The sequence below is a fragment of the Augochlora pura genome, chromosome 7 (assembly GCF_028453695.1).
Source record: "Augochlora pura isolate Apur16 chromosome 7, APUR_v2.2.1, whole genome shotgun sequence".
NCBI lineage: Eukaryota > Metazoa > Arthropoda > Insecta > Hymenoptera > Halictidae > Augochlora > Augochlora pura.
This window is the reverse complement of record NC_135778.1, coordinates 36,473,968-36,492,158: the sequence shown is the minus strand read 5'-3', so window position 1 is coordinate 36,492,158 and position 18,191 is coordinate 36,473,968. Positions and strand designations below refer to the sequence as shown.

Here is an 18,191-nt window from a genome sequence, read left to right as displayed (position 1 = left end):
TCCCTTGTTCACTTCCAGCGGCAATTCTATGCGTCGGATCTAGAATAGCCCGGAGCAGTGCATCGACGTTCGTTTTATGGGGTGGGTGAGTCGTTCGGTACATTTAGGGTTCCGTGCGACGCGGGGTCTCTCTCTCTCTTCCTTGTCCCGAGCAGAGTTGGGACGTTCCGCGCTGTCATCGTTTTCTGCCATTGAACAAACTCGAGGTTCGTCTGGGGGATCCCAGGTTCGCGTCCATTGAATGTTTCTTACACAACAAAAGATATACGGCCCGACGCATCAGAGTATAGGGTATCCTCTGAGGCGTAACTTCGCCGGCGCAGATAGCTCGGGAGACGGTTTTATGGTTTATTCCGAATGAAATATTCTGTGCATTCGCGCGTCGTTTCGTGAAAATCGTATTTATTGTAATATATTGAAAAATTGAATGCTACGCAGATTTTTATAATACAGAAATGTTGAGCTAATATCTCCAGGCATAAATACTTAATTTTTCCATGTGGTGTGTTAATGGAATAACTTTGATATTGCCGGAATTTTTGGGGTTTATATTCGACCCTGTGTTGGTAAAATTGATTAAAAATATAGAGAATCCTTTGCTATTAATCTTTTGCACTCGAAACCATTTGAACCGCAGATCTGAAATCATATTTCTGCTGATAATATCTCCATTTTGTATGAATTCATTCTATGAACATGAAATTGAGTACAAAACTCTGGCTCGTAGACCACGTAGGATTAAACCTTATACTGGAGTTCAAGGGTAGGTCGAGATTGAGCAATAAACTCCGGAAGTGCCTTGACTCGCTGACCAAGTGGACGCTGTGAGATTCAATTTTCATCGCATAAAGTCGAACTTGAACCACGATAGCCCTTTCCGTTATCGTCTATCAGCGAACCATCGCGCTCCTTTTTCCACGAGCCTATCGATTCTCACTCGACTTCAAGTTTAACTCGAGCCTAACCAGATCCACGCAAGAGCCTGATTCATCACCTATTACCCTGCTTCCAGGTAACACGAATCTAAATTACGCCTCTCGGCACTTCGCTAACCCGTGCTCGCAATATCTCTTCAGAGTCATCTACTCTCTTCCTTACGTATCTCGTACACGTCGTTGCTTAATACGGGGCCATTGTTCCGCGAGAGGCTCTGTCGATGCAGAATTTGAGGACAAAACCTCGCGAGAATCCGCTGGGAACGGGACCCCTAAGAGAAGCCATATAATATCGTTACGCTTCCCGAGTCTTTTACCCTGACCGAAGCATGCCGATTGTTTCTACAAGAGAAAGCTTGTACTCGTTTCTTTTGTTTCTCTTTTTGCCGACCACGCGGGGATAAAGTCTTCAATGCCCTGCACGCTGACCCACGCGACTTATAGAATTGCGACCTTTGCCACTCGTAAACGCTCTTTTTTCTTCCGCGGACAGCTGCTCCGGGGCTCTCGCGTATTAGATATTACAGAAATCAACGGTTTAACTGGCTCGAGATACTCCTCGGTATTATCGAACTTAATAATTGTTTTTTTCAAATTGGTAATGTTTATCGGGGAAGGAGATAAGCAGCCGTCTCTGACGTCCCCTCAGTTGCCCGAAACGATGATGCAGCTACTAATACCAGTAAACTGTTGATCTTCCTGCAAAATAAAATACTTAAATAGACGGAAGAAGTTGAAAATTCTTTCATTTGTTAATTTTAAGAAGTTTAGGATATTAACGTACCTAAATGGTTTCAGTGTTTCGTGCCCTGCCTGTTCCATTTTGCTTCGAAATCACATAACTTTCTTAGCTATGCAAGCGGAATAATTGTCCTGGAATTAGAAATATTACTTTAAAAAATAATGTTACCATTGAGAGGGATAGTCCAAGTTGTTTTTCATATTTAGACCTTTTTCATTAGAAACGCGTCTGACATTGAAAATTGTGCGAACTCTTCGATGCCTTTAGAGATTAATGAAATTCAAGTAGACCACTGTGCGAACGCAGCATGCAATATTTATCAGCCATTATATTCGCACGTAGCGAACGATATTAATGTTTCGTTTCGAGTGTGACCGTAGTTCACTGCGCACTTCACAAACATGTAAGTTGTTTACTAGGAACATCGACGAACGTAACGTGGCATTATCTGTTACATGAACTTTTGTTTCAGTCGCGGAACAGATCCAACGCGACATAATGTATAAAGCGACGAGGAAGACCCTCGGATCGTTGCTATAGAACGCTTGTTCGAAAGATATTTACGAGCTCATTTCGGACGCGCGGTTTCGCGGAATACTATTTCGACGATATTTACGCGTTTAGTAGGAAAACACGGCTAACACGACGATCGGCGTGGAAATTCGTTTGAAGCCGCGAAGGTGCGTTAGTTCGCGCATTTTTATCGCCTTCAATTATCGACGCGAGTATATAGTTTTACGATGGACCCCGGCGACGCGACGCAGGCAGATAATTATTATTAGACTTCGAAGCACGCGCCGTTGGATTCGCAATTAGTTGATAATTTACGTCAACCTGTTAATTACGTTTTATTCGATAACGTCACGATAGCTTGTGCAAGCGCGTCCATACCGTGCGCGAATCACGTTAAAAGTGCATGTACGATCGAACCGAAGACTCGAAGAATTTAGCAGTAATTTTTTATCAATTCCACGAAATAAGATCCAAATAATAATCGCGATTTGCGTAAATACTCACAGTAAACCTTATTATGTTTGCATTGAAAGTGCGGACACAAAAGGTAAGCGATGATTTAGCATAAACTCCGCACGTTCGCGAAGTTATATGCATATGTATCAACTATTTTGCATAAGTTCGAATCGAACGAAAACATTTTTCCCTCGACGAGACTTTCAGGAGGTTCTTAACGAAATAAAAAAGATACGTGTTAAACCATTCTCATTTCTTGTCGCGTTCGGTTGATCGCGGGTCTTGCAAATCAATTGCGTTCACAGTCAACACATTAAACTTGCGAGGTACGTGTAACTTGTTGAATAGCAAAAAGAGGATTTTTTACCGGTAAAAACTTTTTAAAGGTTTATTGTTCGATTTGTACGATTATTAACCCTTTGCACCCGAAGCGAACTGCACATAATTTTTCTGGCTTCTAGGATTCTATTTTATGTAACAAAATTCATTCTATGAAACCGAGTCTGGTGACTCGAATAACAATTTTTTAAATCCAAGCTTTGACGATACCTGTAAAAATAATTTTACAAAAATTAAAAGGGTTTTAATTAAAAGTCTTCCAATAATTTTAAGGGCGCCGCAGAGTCTTCAACCGAGCGCAAAGAGTTAAATATTCCAAGAGTAAGTGAATAAGACAGGAACCGACGGTTTTAATATCGTTAGTGTTTCTAGTACTGCCATAATCCCATTGAGTAAGTCCTACACACATATTATGTAAGCGAGGGCGCGCACACGATCGTGCATCATGGTTGTATACAGCGCAAGTTATGCAATGGGAAACAACAATGGAAGATGCGCGTAATAGTTCCAATAGAACTTATCTGTACAATATCATCGTTTCCATTTTACTAGGATTTATCGCAATGAAAATGCTCTTGCGACGTACGTCATAGCGATACATTCACTGCCATAATTGCACTTCTTCGAATCGACTTTGTTCGTGACCTACGATTTCTAATTGTAAAATCATGTCGCGAGAAGAAAGCCAGCCGAGAATCCATTGACAGAAATGTTTCGCTCGAAGTAAATCTTTATTTCAAGTGTCCGACCAGCTAGTGTTAATTTCGAGTACCCCATTGAAACGCAAACTTTTATCTAATCTGATTAGGGGTACATTAACTACTTGGCACACTCGAACGGACCACGATAATATCTTTAGCACTATTTTAATAATAGAATAATCGATTCGGCTCTATAAAGGTGAAAGTTAAGGTGCGTAGGAAGCTGGAAAAGGATTTTATTACGTCTACCTTTGAGCAGAGGTGAAACTAATATTATTAACCCTTTGCAGTGTAATAGCGAGTCAGACTCGTGGCGAACATTTCGTGGATGATTTAATCAAGCTGACTGCCACTCGTTATTTATCTAATCGAAACAAAGTTTGAATCTTCTGTCATCGAAATCTGGGGATAAAAGTAAATGAAGATAGTCGGGAGACAAAAATTCGCTGGTGACATCAAAGAAATTATTAAGGATGAAAGAGTGGTGACAAGCACAGATCGTAGTGCAAGGGGTTAATATAAAAGGTAGTTATTTTTATATGCATAAAACATCCGCAACAAACATTTTTCTACACAATATAAATTTTAATAGGTATCTAAAAATTTGAACGATCTAATAGGTATATTCTTAGGTATATTATAATATACCTATTATAATGGGTATATTAACACTTTAATAGGTATATTCTTACGTATATTATAATATACCTATCATAATAGGTATATTAACTCTTTAATAGGTATATTCTTGCCCGATCAACCGTTTTCTTTTCCGGTCTATCGCACTTTCATTTCTTCCACACCGGTATCATTTACTCAATCTCGATTCTTACATAAATCAACTGTTGCATAACAGCGAGATGTCTCCCACTAAACAAATTCGTAGAACATAATGGTCATTAGGAAGTGGGACTACGCTGTAGAACAAAGGACCATTCTGCTTTTGACCAAAGAAACGCAATATAATGACAAGGCAAGCTCCAGTAACACGTTATTGTATGAAAATAGCCTTATATAATTACGGAGGCTTCTAAGTAAACCGCAGACATAAGGCGTCCGTAACAGACAATATTCCGCGTTACGATCAAATTCGCAGTTCTTTCATTCAAATTTCCATTCCACTTTTAGAATGATGTTCACCTAAAATTGTGCCGCTGCAGACTAATGAATACGTGAATTATCGAATGTAAAATTGGAGAAAATCTGGAACGTACGATTTCACGTTGCAAGATCGATTTCACTCGATCTTCGATAGTTATCATCGGAATTTCTAATTACTGAACAGAAACGATCGTCGTGCAGTTAGTTTTATCGGACAACAATCGAAATTACTGCTCCCCGAGACGGTCTCTAAACGTGTTATCGCATTGAAATGAACAGGACGTGACTCAAAACGTGGAATTGATAAGCGGCGAGCACATTTCATATACCGATTACCGTACAAGGTAGGGTTAGGTACCGATCAACATTGTTAGTTGGTGCACTCTGAAATAAGTAATAAATAAAGTATTATTTATTACGAAATAAGTAATAACTACTCAGAAATAAGTAAAGACGGTACCTTGAAAACATCTTTCGAAACATGAGCATCGATCATGAGAGATTTGCGATGCTTATCCCTCAAGTACTTAAGACATTGAAATTTATAAAAATACGATACAGACGGACCGATCATTAATTTATATCGCGTTATTATAAACGCAAATTAAATATGCCTGAGAATCAAAGTAATATTGTTGGTGAAATTGAAACTAGAAAATGAACATGTAACCTAAGAACTGTTTTCGGATCCTTTGTCAATCCACCAGTCCGTAAAAAATTAATTATTTTAACATATTACTGTATAGAGGAAAGGAATCACAGGACCAAGCCTGTTTTGGAAAACGTGGTTTAAGAACAATGTAGATAATTTTCTGTTGCCGTCGACGTCGGATTTGCAAGGATCGATAGTCACTTTCTCTGTTACCGTTCGTCCTGAAACGTTGCCACCAGAGAAACTCAAGGGCGTTCCCAGGGCAGAAAGCACAGAAATCGAAAGTAACGAACCCATAACTATCGAGGGCTCTCTATTCAGAGAAAGAGTAAATTGGTAGCCGTCAGTCGTTGACCTCCTATCGGTTTCTTTCTCGTTGTTTGCTAGCGTTGCTCCTGCAGCGAACTTAGGATCCTCCTTAACCTAAAGACATTTGTTACTCATTTTATAAAATACACGATGTTGATCACTCAATTTCTTTTTATTCAATTTAATTGAGAAAGTAGTTAATATTTACGTCAAGGATAAGATCACATTTTATTTATTATATACTGATCTATCGATAATTTTTACTTCTTATCTGACAGTTTGAATGACCCGCCATAATAATATCAAATGTTAGATGGCGCACTTGACTGTACGCAACGTGGCAGCAAAATTTGAGAAAGAATTTTAAAAAATATCAATAGTATTATTCTATTCAATATTTTAACATATTTATATTAGTTATCCTCGCAGAATAATAGATTAATTCGAGAAATTTTAGTTTTGGTTGCTTTTTCGTGATCGTTTCAAGATGTCGCTAGCTTCTTGTATCACTTTTTTTAGACCATGATCAATTGTAACATAGACAGCGTAGCGAATAGACTTCACTATACTCTTTAACTTGTTTCTATGAAAGTCTATTCGTTGTGCAACAGAAAACTGCAATGTATATTCAGCTTAAGAGGTTTATCGAACTCAAGATGGAGGTTCCGCTATTATGGTTGGAATAATCTATGGTCCATAAGCTAGCCTAACCTGAATCTAATCAACTTATTTATTTTATTCAGGAGAGGAATAACATAGTTAAATGTGCATTTTAACTGCAGATAGATAGCAATTATGGACAATACAAGTAAAAATATTATTTCATTGTTATGTGTATTTCATTAATTAATTGATTATTCTTGATAATGTTGCCTATATGTAGAAAATACGATGTCATCGATAAAATAACCTCAAAAAGGAACGTACAATAATAATATTTTACCCTAAGGGTGAAAAGTTTTACTTCTATATTGTAATTATCTCATATTTCGCGATTGCTACATTATTCCTGTTTATACGTTTCAATTGTAGCAAAAGTCGAAGATAATGGATAAATCTATGCATAAAGACAACTAACAAATTGATAAGAATCAAGCAGTTTTAAGGCTAATAGAAATAAAATAAAGCAAGTCAAAGGGTGCTAAATGGTTCGAAAAAGTACAATTCTTTAAAAATAGAACTGAACAAAACATATCATAAACTAATATGATAAATAATCTAAACTATAGCTATAAACATGAAATAATAGCAAAAGACGAGGCTAACAAAACATGGAGCAAATAAGATGTAGAGAATTTAATGAATTTGCATAATGATTGCCTTTTTAGATATACTACAGGAAATAACAGATTTTCAAGTTATCTAATCAGTTGTATGTATAAACAAGATTAAAAACAGCATACCAAGTACAAAATAATTTTGTAACAAGTATACTGAATATTAAGAATTAAAAACGAATCAGGAAAAGAAAGGCTATAGTTATATACACATGGACCAAAAAGTAAATTGTACGATGAGAAACTTAATGTAAAGAAAATTAGATACAATTCAAGTCTTATGGCTAAATGGCATCATCAATGGCACTTTAATGCATATAGATAATCAAATGCCTGAAGGATAAGTACTGTTGAGTTGAATAAACATTAATATGATAAGCCTATATGAGAAAGGTAATTGACTAACCATGAATGAAGGATACAATCAGATAACACAGTATACATAGTTATTAACTCTTTCAATAAATTCTTTTTCATATAATATTCCATGAATAACTTATATATGAACTGCTCAAGCATGATGAATAATCTTAATACAATAAAAAAAAGCTATAGATGAAAATAATTGCTAGGCAATAAGTCTTGCTATCAGTTCATGACTGCAGTTGCAATAAGTATTGCCCTCTACTCAATCCTCAGTGACACCCAGATTCCAGAGTAGATGTAATCACTACTTGGCAATGTCTTTATTTCGACACATATTTTTTCCAAACAGTATAAACCTTATCATACAGGTTTCACCAGAATAAAAGACTACTTTTATGTTAATATTATCGTTTCCGACGATTAATTTTTTATTATTCGCTCATTAAACAAAATAACATTTGGCTGACTGATGATAGTCTTGACTGTACAGAAAGTTGCCAATTTCATAATGCATTATGTTATTTTAATGTAAGTAGACTATGATTTGTCAAACATTTCATTATTCCGAGTAACTCTAGAATTATTCAGGGGTAAGAGACATATTTAAAACATTATATACATGGCTACCAAGGTGGAAAATGTTTAAAGTTATCTCAGCTATCAAGCAAATTCGAAAATAATAAAATAATCATGAATTAATAGCATAGCGTTTTAGAGGAATGATACATTTTACTTTCAAATTCTGTTCAATTATCTTTCTCAATGTAGCTTTTGATACACATTTTCTAAACAAGTTAGTCTGTATCAATTTGAACGAAGCCTGTAAAGATCCCAAATAACTGTCAGAAACTATGCATATTCAAGCGACGCTGCTTTTACTGTGCATAAAACCGGACACCGTGAAGCGTTAAACAACTAAGCAAGGCACTGGCAACCGGTAGAAAAGTGAAAAGAATCGTAATCGTGCAAACGAATGCAGGGTTTCGCGTGCTCGTACGGAGATATTTTGCACTCTGTTTCCCCAAGTATCAACGTCGATACGGAGCGTGTACTATTTATACGACGCGAATCGAGAAAGAAACAAAAAGCAAAGGAGAACCGAAGAAAGACAAAAGGAAGGGGAGGGGGCAGGGATCGCCGTGCATCGTGAACAAGTTCGAAATTGTCAAAAACGAGAGCCCCGGGTTGACTTTTATCTCATGGTTCCGGGAACCATGGGATTGACAGGGCTGGCGGGATGAAAGAGGGGGAGGCGGCATTTCGTCCAGTCGAGCTCGAGGGATAAACGAGCCAATCGCAGCGCCGCGTGGCGTCGGTGGAGATGGGAGAGTTCGGCCGCGACGAGGTAAGCACGGTCCGGTTCGTGAATCTTTCGCAATTCGCTTCTGTGTCCGACCAGTTGCCGTGAAACGCTGGCTGTGCGATGTGATCGTCCGCGCTGCAGTTTATATTTATCGTATATAGGCAGAGCGGTCCGTTTCGACGAGCGTTTTTCGTCGACGGCGTGTGTTTTCTCTTCGGTCTCGTTTGGCCACGGAACGCGTGCACGCCGCGCCGCAACGTTCCTACACGGGGCCCCCGTAACAGAAAATATGCCAGTGATGCGTCGGTTTTTGGGAAAGCCAGTGCCCAACGGTGCCGTTTGACAGTTTCACGCTAGCCAAAACAAAAGCTCCCCACGAACCTAGTATCGTGCTCGAAGGGGATCCAGTGCGAGTCGATTCGGGTCCACCCGATCCAAATGGAGTGAGTCCAACTCTCTTCGCTCGAAGAATTTCGCTCTGGTGAGTGTTCAGGAATTTTTAATTAGTGCGCGTTTACCGGGCGGAGGGGGGGATAATCGATTTACAATTCGATATTCGGGGGAAGCGTGAAATACTTGCACGTTTCCTTCTCGTAGGTTTTGCTTTATGTAAGACGGTTTTAGCGATTGGGAAATAGTCGGGGATAGGAGAGAATGGTGCGGTTTTTTAGTCCTGTGGCCCGGTTTCTGTTGTTCCTCGTTTATGTGCCTTCGAACCATTGGAATTGTTGTTTCGTCGTCGTAAAGGTATTTCATCGTTGCAACAGTGTTTTATCGTTGTAAAAATATTTCATCGTCAGAGCATAGGTACATTGTCTTATGCTTTATTTACCTTTGAAAAATCTAACGTTTCCTTTTAAAACCTTTCCGAGGGACACATTTTTATCGAAACGAATTTTAGATATTATCTAGAAAAAGATGAGACAAAAATGTGGTTTCAATAACTGTCTGTCATAAAATCTGACAGTATCAAACCCATTTGGAATTTATGCGAGAGAGTGGATATTTATTACAACAACTTTTACTTCCGTGTACACGTCGTATTACATGATTTCTTTTTACACGAAAATGATTGCACGATTATTTTTAAGTCAGGCAAATCCCGATGTATTTTTTCCTTTGTCACGAACCGCGGATAGCGTGCAACAATACAACAAATATCAAAGTTCAACAATAAAGGAAGAATAATGAAAACTTTGTTCCGCCGTGATTTGAAAGTAAAAATACAGAATTAAGTCAGTAAATCTGCTATCTGTCTTAAAATACCGGTGACACGGTTTAAATTCAAATGCCTTCCCGCCCTTTGCTCGTTTTAAAAATGGCGGATGGTAATGAAGAGTAACGGAGACAGTAATTCTAAAATGATATAGATTAATTAATAATTAAGCTCATACACATATTTAACGTTTTTTAACCTCGCGAGAATAGTGTTTTGCAATTTTCTCTTCGATTAAACAATATTATTGTTCCTGTTTTAAATTTATACTTTCTTCTTTATTTCATATGAAATTGACATCGGCGAACTTAATTATTTTTAGAACGCTCGTAATATTTTAACAAGTGACGATGGCTTTATGGAAATTTCGAGTATCCTGGCTGCGTCCGACGGTGACTTTGTTCTGCGAACGTCATTTCAAAATGCGAAATGCGCGACGAGCCAGTTCGAGAATAAAACATTTTCATCGACGCATTCGAACGTGCTGTTCAAACTAATTATCCTTTTTTTGTTGTCACTGATAACTAAATTGAAAAAGAGATGTATTACGTTTCAAGAAACAATTAAGAAACGTAATGTAATTATTGTTATCGTTTAAGGATATAATACGTTTTAATTATAATTGAAGAATTCAATTTCAATTACAATTGAATAATTCAATTTTAATTACAATTGAATAATTCAATTTTAATTATAATTGAATAATTCAACTTTAATTATAATTGAAGAATTCTACTTTAATTACAGTCCAAGAATTCTGCATGGACTCCTTTCCTTAAACCGTAATTAAAATTACAATTAAGAACATTCCACACATTTTTCCCCAACCGTCGTCCGCCGTTACTGTATTCCGCTCAATGCATGCACGGATATTCACGCTCGCAGCCACGTGTCGTCTAAACTGACTTTGTAACCCGATTAATGCATTCAGCGATGGACGAAAATTTTCACTTAATATTTCGCTACCGGCGAGAACAGCCAACGTTCTTTTCTCGTCGACGTTTTCGGCACACACAATGACTTTCATTCTACTACCACCGGCGCATAATGGAACCTCGATGGCCATGTATATCGCTTTACGAGCCCGCCGTTGCCCGAAACGACGACGAAACGTACTTAATTGTGCATAACGATCGATTTCATTATTCGCCGACCGTTCCGCTACCTGGACAGATTATAGCATTGCTCATAACCGTTCGAACGGCTTTAATCGTTCGTACTTGAAACGTAAAACCATTCCATTGCGATCAATTTATAGCAGGTAGTCATCGGAATCATTGCAATATACGCGCTCGGTCGCTTCTTCTCTCCCCGTTCGTTGATCCGTACGATTCCTCTCGTCGATCATCGAAAAGAATTTCCTGAATATGCCGACCATGATTAGATTGCGGATTTTTATGCAAATACAGCCATTTTGCAGAGTGATTTATTGAAACGAGAAACCCAAGCAGAATTTCGTTCGTTGTATTTTAATTTCGTTTGTGAGAAAGTCGAGTCTATCTGTAATTCGTTTCGCTCGTGGAATTTCCCGTAGCAAAAATTAGTCGAAGCTGGAGGAATTAATCGTTCAGTTGTCTAATCTTTAAATTACTGGGTTTTTTTTTCTAGCAATAAAGATTTATTAAGTCAGATTCGACATTTCAGTTTGCTTCGGTAAAAAGTAGCGAATTTATTTATAGCTGAATTGATTACCAGGGCTTTTGAGGTTAAAAGAATTTTGGAACTACGAGCTTCAGATTGATTAAAGTTTCAAACCAAAGTTATGCGATCCAATAACAAAATTACTTGTATCTGAACGAATTAATCGTTTAATTGTCTTAAATAAAAATCGTTTAATGATAAAGGATTTTCGGATCTGTAAATGTTAGTTCGAAGCCCGAAGTCTGAAAATCGAAATCTCCTTCAGTCCATAACTTCCACAAAAGATGGACTTATAAATTCCTCGGTTTACACGGTATAAGATCAACGCAGCGAAAGCAGGCTTCAAAATATGAAATAAAATAGAAATATTATGTTTCGCTGCTTGGAAATGTTGCGTACACGGGTCTCTGCATCAAAATACACACACGCGCGCGCGCGCGCGTAAACACGCGCGATACCGATAAACTTTCTCGAGCATTTGTGCCGAATACGATTGATAATAACGTATTAAAATAACAATCGTCGTGTAACTTATTCGGTCTGCATTTACGTCCGCAGAAATCCTGGATTAATAAATCGTTCGCCTGCCTATGCAATACGAAACTTTTGCATGCCTGTGCGCGCTGGTGTGCGTTAACGAACGGCTACAGGGCCGATTTCACATCGCGGGGAACACAGTAATTGCGTTACAGATTCTATCGGGCGAAATAAAAGCGGCGCGACGAAACCGCGGATATTTATGCAAAATGAGGATTTACCCGGGAGTCGTTAAACTCCGATAGTAAATGTAATTCGTTGTTTCGTAATCTCGATTATGTAAGATCGCGATTCCTCGTGTCTGCCGCGGTGTTCAACATTGTTAAATTGTGTTAGCACTGGAGATACTTTAACCAAAACCGTCGTCGTTAAATTGTAAATTTCATATTATTCAAAATAATAAAAATATAATTAAACGATTCATTCGAGCGCACAGAGAATATAATACTTATCTTGGACAACAATTTCAAAGAATTTAAATATTGTTATCGTCACGAGGCAAAACGATCTTAGCGCTCGGCAAACGCGGCACACGATTGTACTATCCTAATTCTCGCTACAAATAAGCGCACGTGTATGTTGGCATAATTGTTTAAACCTTTAAGTGCGCGCACGGAGCTGTTTGCTGGTACACATGCACGCGAGATCCGTCCGTTTAGCAATGAAACTTGAGAAACGTTGTGAAAGGCTCCGCGCGGCTCGAATCCTCGGATCACGGTAAATTGTGCCGATACATCATCCATCATAGCAGATAACCATTGGACTTCACCTGCGAAAATAGAAAGGCTAGGCACTACCGATCGATGGTTTTAAACGGTGATCGCATTCGACGTTAAGAAAGTTGCAAATTTTTGCTCGGTTACGTAATCGATCTACGGGGTTGAATCGAGCACGCGAGTGGCTTGTTGTAGCCGTTCGGATTTCATTGTTTATAATGTCAGCGATATCGCGAATCGGACGAACACGGGTTCTCTATTGTCCTCTCGTAGGTGAATATACTCGCGGCGCAGGTGTCTTTCATTTCTACTTACGACCCGCGACACTCTATTGTGCAAGTGGGTGTTCACGAAATGGCAGCGGTTTCGCTTAACTCTCGACGATTGTTTAACTAATTACTGCAAAGGTTGGCAATCGATGAGTAATGTTTACTAGCAGCAACTATTTTTGTATTACTACTATTATATTATTGTTAGTAACAGCGATTATTTTGGAGTAATTATATATTACGCATGGTGGTATAATTATTTTATTATTCTTTATTAATAAATAGTCAGTTACAAATCAAAGAGGTTTCGGAAGAGATGTTCGGATATAAAGTGTGCTATATTAGGGAGACAGTAAAAATTAGAATGGCAAATTTTTAAGAATTAAAATACGTTCGATGTTTATTCATGTATTCCTAATATTACGTATATATTATAATTATTAAAGTATATTCTAAAATGGTCGTGCGGCTAAGAACATTTCTCTCCCTAAATACGTGCAGTATATCGATGCAACAATAAATAAATAATACATCGCTGCACCCTTTCTAGGAGAAATAAATTCGCAATTAAATGGACCTTAATTCGGAAAAATGTGCCATTTTAATTTCTACTATACCATTTTAATTTCTACCGTACCATTTTAATTTCTACCGTACCATTTTAATTTCAACTCCACCATATCGTAGTTGCCCACATATTTGTTCGTTCAGGGATTGTTTTGTTCGTCAATACGGATTTCAGCAGGCTGAATCACGCTCGTTGCGGATTTTAAAATTAGATTTAAAACTACTTTTGAAACGATACAGTTTGCGAATAAAAGTCGAAGATGATTCACGGCGATGTCGGGCACGGTAGCAAACGTGGCTCTACTTAGGCGAGGTTCGGCCGCCGCCGCCTACGGTCTTTAAGGAGTTCTTTCACTTCGGTAATTTTCCTTTCTTCGTTCCGCGTTTGTTGACTTTGGAAGCGAGGGAAACAATTATCGGGGACCCGCTCGCGAATACCTTCGGCAAACCGTCGAGCCGATGAAAATTTCCTGAAAAACACACCCTCGTGACCGGGCGACCGTGACAATTGCTTGGAAACACATTTAAGCTCGTCCAATTTGGTTCGAGATTAAATATCGGCCGCGCACGCGGTGTTCTAGCTCATAGCCAATTAACACGCGACAGAATATAGCTTCTGCTTCCGTGGAAATACAAGCGGTTCTTCGAGTTCTTGTTGCCGCATGCAATTATTGTGTATATCTAGGCTCCGGCGTATTTTGACGCGCGCGCCTCGATTGCGAAAGGAACGCGTCGACGAATACGCTGTTCCTGGTAAAATTTCATTCGGATATTGCAATCGGCTGGAAGAGCGTTTAGAATGTTGAACCCGGATGACTTTATGTTTATAATTTATTTGTGTTGGCCTTCGCCGGCTTATCGCGCCGCTAGAAACGCTAAACCGAGCGGTTTACAACATTGAAACATTTACGAGCTGGGAATTTTCGAAAAATCCACGCGATTTCAGTAATCGTGAAATAAAGTGTCCGAAGTGGGTCATTTTGATTTATTTGCCACGTTTCATCGCCGAGTCGGCGGTAAATCTTAGGGTGAGTAGCTAGCATAGTGAACCGCGGGTTTTTCTGCTAAATAAAATACCCGCTGCCAGTCGTAAGCTATGTTTACCAATTATTCTAACTCTTTTAACGCGTAGTGGGGATAAATCCATCATTTAATTTGCGATATTTAGGAAATCTTTAATCTATCATGGTCTCATATAATTTATAATAAGAATAATATTGTAATCTAAATCTCATTCGTATAACAAAAACATAATGTAAAGTCCTAAAAACGATATGAAAAATACATTTAACATCCTAGCCAGCTTTATAATTTTTATTTTTATCAGCTTTATTATTAATAAATTCTGAATTCTGAATATTCTCCTAAATCTGCGGTCCAAAAATTCTTGCGAAAGAAATTCTTCCGATAGATCTCATCGTCGAGCATTACCCACGCTTTTCTCTCGCGAGATTTTGTGAATGATCGTCCCGTATCTTCGAAATGTTTTTTCAAGTATTTCCCGAAAATTCAAAAACAAGAACGCAAAGCCCGCGAGACCGCGGCTCGTCCGCAGAACACAGATCGGAGCGTATCGCCGGTGGTAGGGGACTCCGAAATAAAAGTACCGCCGCGGCTTTATTATTAGGATAGATTGCTGGAAATCGAAATAGCTTGGAAATGTACTGTTTCGACATCCGCAGTGTAGTATAGTTGCGTGGAAAAGTTTCCGCCATTCTTTCGCGGACGGTGCACCAACCGAGCGCTGATATTCGATAGAAATCTAACCCGGTCAGCAGTGTATCTCATTCGGCCTGAACTTGAAACACGCCGACTTTGCGCCGGGGAGAGCTGACTCATGGCCGGCAGAAGCGTCGGATGGAAATCTCTCGGCGGACGGTTCCGGCTAATGGCATTTTCGAGTGACGCGTTATCGGCCATTTAACACATTGAGCGCCGTCAGTCAATTACTAAAATCCATACGTAGTTAAAGCAATTTAATTAAAGCGAAATTAAAATGAAAATGAACTTTCAAGATTGGTCAGAAATTAGTGTCAACCATACTTGGGTGACGCCTGCGCTCAACGTGTTAATACCGCGCCGATAAAACCATAATCGTCGACGAGCTTCCTGGAAACTCGGCTTTTAATGCTTTATATTGCATCGTGAAGAAGAAAAAAATTCGAATTGTTTCTTTCGGTTTCTAGGAAGTTGCTGCGCCTTGAAAGGCGTTCGAATACATTTTTCAGAATAAAAACAACCATTAGGAAACATAAAGTATTCGGAAAACTGGAAAAAATATGTGAGAAGACTAAAACGTTTATGTAAAGGTTTATAACATTTATAAGAAGACTAAAACATTTATAAGAAGACTAAAACATTTATAACAAGACTAAAACATTTATAAGAACAATAAAACATTTATAACAAGACTAAAACATTTATAAGAAGACTAAAACAATGTACAAACATACTACATAAAACATCGATATACCATCCATGATTTAGCAACGAAGGATTAGAGTCGGTCGAACCCGAAAATTGATGTTATTGCACTTCACATAATACTATGCAACTCGCTTGGTGGTCGGTACATAGTTTTGCCCAGCTAGTGGTCGCATTCCATCCCCACCGACTATTACGCCGGTGCTTATCTTACTAAATAAGCTCCCCGCATATGTATCTTATTCGCACCCGTGTTGTTCCTAGCACTATCTCTCGCCCGAGCCGTTCGGAACAGTGCTCCGATCGAGGTTTGAACTAGTCCGAGCACCAACGTATTGCCTCGAACTATCGATTCGGAATTACCAGGCGATCTGTAATTCCCCGTATTACCGTGAACATTGTTACGAACGACGTTTTTATGGAAAATAAATATCACGAATTTTTATGGAAAATAAATATCACGAATTTTTATGGAAAATAAATATCACGAATTTTTATGGAAAATAAATATGATGAATTTTTATGGAAAATAAATATCACGAATTTTTATGGAAAATAAATATCACGAATTTTTATGGAAAATAAATATGACGAATTTTTAAATTCGAAACATTCTAGTTTCTCAAAAAGGCGCCAACTCGTTTTCGTCGTAGTAACATAAATACAGAATATTAATCGATTTCCAGACTCGTCGTCAGACAAAACCGTAAGAACAAAAACACTGTTCCGTCACCTCTTTTGCCATTGTCCGGTAAACCAGTTCCTCTAAAACAAATTCAAGTCGTCTGGCGAAGTTTTTTTCTTTTTACAAGAAAAAGTTGCCGCACTTTGACCCCTCGTCTTATGATATCGTGCGAAGATTTGTACTTCCATACTGTCGGCATTTAAACGTGAAAGTGAAACGTTGTGCAATAGATATAAATTATCTTTGGTTATGTAAAACGAAAAAGACTGTTTCCCGATGATTTGTGTCATTACGAGTATTTCAAAGTCAAATTATTTTCCACGTGCAGGAATTCGTTAGAGACAAAGAGGTACTAACGAGCGTAGGAATGAAAGAAATCGGTAGCACGAGGGGTTGAGAGCGTGCTTTTTCGTAGCGGCCGTAGAATGTGTACGGGGCTTCTCAATTGTGATTTGAGAGTCGCTGCCTAAAAGAGGGTAGGATGTTCAAGGTGCTTAAAAATGGGGACGGCTCTTTGCACATCTGGTGAGTGTGGTTATGTTTGTTTCAACGTGGTTTTATGGCACGGTTTGTTGAGTGGGGGCAGAGACGGTCAGGTTGGTGAACACGTGAGCATCAGATTTTAGCGTGCATAAACTAATTTCGTGAAGTTTGCTAACGATCGAATCGTCGTTTAGGTATAGTTTGAGTAATGTAATGGACGATGGCGTGATAGTTAGGAGAGTTGGATCATTTTTAACCGCGTAAAAGACAGTAGCAGATTAAAATTATATTATCCAGACCTTGCAAGCGTTATGCGCATTACTTTTGATAACATTATTAACACTGGAACAACCAAACTAGTCAAATGTAATTTAATGAAATATAGTAAACTTTTTTATTCAAACATATATTATAATTAGACTACAGATCTTTCTGCAAAATAAAAATTCTCCACATCAATTAAAAGAAATAGTACTTGAGTCGAAAGTTAATTTTTTCCATTACAATTTTAATAAGTTTACAACAACATAATCACCTCTCTATGCCATTCTAATGTTTCTGTTATTTAATAATTCGTCTACTAATTGTTAGAACAATACAAACACAGGAGATCGAATAATAAATTGCAAATTTTGAGTAATTTGTAAAGCATACTTTTTCGATTGTTAGGTTAGGTCTCCTCACAGAGATGGTTTTCCCTTGTGTTGTACTGAGTAATACTGTTTGGCAACGCGAGCATCGCGAGAGACTACGTAACTGGAGTAAACTGATGACCGAATTGCGAATCTGTATACCGTCTGCATTAGTAATGATCTCAAAGTGAGCGTAGCGTAATTGTGAGTTATAAGTAGACCGTGGATTTTACGCGTCTCTAATAAAAAGGGTTACGTGACATTTTAGAACAATTAGGCTATTCAAAGAATTTAAGAACATTATTTTTAGCCGATCAAAATTAATTA

At 38.2% G+C, this 18,191-nt stretch overlaps 1 protein-coding gene and 1 long non-coding RNA gene across 2 annotated transcripts in view; both read left to right on the top strand.

The window, feature by feature from the left end:
- Positions 1-3,471: 3,471 nt before the first annotated feature.
- Positions 3,472-4,819, top strand: LOC144472750 (uncharacterized). The gene is made up of 3 exons (XR_013494464.1): positions 3,472-3,897; positions 3,977-4,211; positions 4,543-4,819. It is a non-coding gene; the product is annotated as an uncharacterized LOC144472750 (long non-coding RNA).
- Positions 4,820-8,537: 3,718 nt separating this feature from the next.
- LOC144473372 (uncharacterized) overlaps positions 8,538-18,191 on the top strand; it is a 40,275-nt gene continuing 30,621 nt past the window's right edge. Inside the window, exon 1 of the mRNA XM_078187184.1 lies at positions 8,538-9,175. The gene's annotated coding sequence lies outside the window, so the exon portion shown is untranslated. The remainder of the gene's footprint in view (positions 9,176-18,191) is intronic.